Below are 2,555 nucleotides of genomic sequence, written 5' to 3'. Positions count from 1 at the left end.
CTGGAATGGCTGTAAAGTGACATACAGCAGGTGGGCCCAGTCTTCATTAGACATGAGTGTGCTGAGCTGTAACTGTCCCAAAGCTGCCGCAGTGTCTCGCTGACACGTTGCACTGCCTCCAGCCTGCTGACCTTTCCCTCGCCTGCCCATTGTACTTCTTACCCTCTGACTCCTTTGGTGTAAAATGCTCCATTACTTTCAATTTGTGCTATGCCCATCTCCTGCCTCGGTCTATTAATCCATGCCAACCACAGAGACAAATGGAAGCAGATGATTGCACACTCAGCATCAGCATCGTTGAATTTCTATCACAGATTCTCAGGACTTTGCCAAAAGTGTACTCAGAAGACTCAAATGGTATAAACGGCTCTCAGTTCACAGATGGGCCATCTCACGCCAGTGTTTCCGACAAACATTCATGTAATAATCAGAAAAATCGCACACCGGCTCTCAGTGATAAATGACCCAGTAAGTTTGATAGAGTATTTTAAAACGTTCATTCAAGAGTTAAGTTATCTTTTTGAAAGGACTTACTATACAGGATAAACTTCTAGAAATCCATGCCTCACTCTAAACTCTGCTGGGTTTTTTGTTCTTTGGGGTTTTTTTGTTTTAATTTGTTTTATGTGATTGGTGTCCTCGTAATATTATGTTTGAGGAAAGAGTTCTGTTGCTAAAATTAATGTGTGAAATTTAGTGTAAACTTATAGGACAGAAGATGACTTTATCACAAGATAGGATCTCAGATTAGCTTCAAAATCATCAGCAAAATTAAACCTATTTAAAGAGGAAGGAAATACAAATTAATCTTTGCTGTTATAAATATAATACTGCAATGCAAGTGCTAAGCATTTTAAATTTCATGTTTTAATATATAGTGATATGTACAATGCATAGCAGTTCTCTTTAAGCAAACTATTCATTTAAACAGGTTGATTATCAAATAATTCTGAGTAAATGAATTTAGTCATAGATTTAAAATCTTGTGCAATTTACTTACAGATTGATTGAAGAGTCATAAAATGTGAATATGATCATCTCTTTTATAAATGCACTTAACACATTTATATATATACTATATATATAAAATTTCTTTAAAATTTTGCCTCAAATTACATTTCTTTAAAAATCAATATTTTTAAAGAAAATTGCTCTTTATGTGTCTTAGATTTTATGCCATTTTGACTGTTTTATATTTAAAACCTAGTTCTTTGTATTCCAAAGTAATTCACATGCTGTCTTCATACCTGTTTCTTTATTAGATTACTACAGTGTTGTCAGATTAATTTGACATATGTTAATTTGTATTAATTTATGGAATGTTTAGAAAATTTGGAGCAACTTTGCTTTGCATCTCTTCTGCCTGAACCAATAGCCAAATATTCATGTCAGATGTTTCAAAATTTTTACACATACTATAATCTTAGTGTTAATTATCTGAGGTATATCTGAGGTATTTAGTTGAGTGAATCTAGAAATGTGGGCAAATGCTTAATTAGGTCAGCCACAAATATTACTCCAATAGGAATTATACAAATTTCCCTACCTAAACTTGGTATCCAAAAAGATTTGAGTAGATATAACTATTTTACTGTGTTGTACACCTGAAACTAATTTAAAAAAAAAAAAGATTTGAGTAGAAAAAGTAAAAACCATGTCTCCCACTAGTCATTGGCTGAATTTAGGTTGGCAAACAAGGGTTAGGTTGCCTTCCTAGCTGGTGCCAGGTAAAATTTTAGACTTACTCTCTTTGGAGGCAGATCATTTTTCTTGGACTCCACTATTTGCGTCTGGTTTGGAGGATTTCGCACANAAAAAAAATGTGTCAGCAAATGTTAAGTCCAAAATCCAACAACATTTAAATCATTCCTCTATGCAAACACTGTTGTACGTAAACTTGTTTTCCAACTGGGGTAAGAGACCGTTGTGGAACATTCTATACTGTGTAAGGGCAGTTACATCAGGAGGCTGTTATGGCTGTGCGAGGACCAAGCATTGATATGTGTGAAATTATCAGCAACTGAACATTGGGATAGCACATTTTTACATCAAAGGTGCCCTTTACTCCTCAACCAGAAAACCAAACTGCTGATTCAAATGAGCTGACCACTTAAAATTAAGGGAGTCTTCATCTGAAAATGCATGGGCTGCCTCTACTACATATTTCTAGGGCTTTGCCCTTTTTTAGTAGAAATTGCTTCTAATATTCTAGGGAAATTTTAGTGTTAAAGGTTTACATTAAACAAAAAGCAACTCTAGGATGTCTACATTATTTGGAAACTATGTTTAATGCAAATTTACAAAAAGGATCTGCGTATGTCACTGTGGGGTCAGTTCTGAATACTTTTTTGGGCTTTCTCTGTTGGATATGCAATCTCAGCTAAATGTTTTGAAGAGGAGGAATCAAATAAATTGCCCTATTTTGGGTCTTCCTCATCTGTATACAGTTGTGCAGCTCTACTAGACCTGAAAATTGCCCAGAGACAAACTTTAAAAAAATAGAGTGCTTTTGAGGCAGAAAATTGCTTTTCTGCAGTATGGTTTAAAGGACAGGC

Source organism: Hipposideros armiger, unplaced genomic scaffold, assembly GCF_001890085.2.
Source record: "Hipposideros armiger isolate ML-2016 unplaced genomic scaffold, ASM189008v1 scaffold_289, whole genome shotgun sequence".
NCBI lineage: Eukaryota > Metazoa > Chordata > Mammalia > Chiroptera > Hipposideridae > Hipposideros > Hipposideros armiger.
This window is presented reverse-complemented; position numbering follows the sequence as displayed.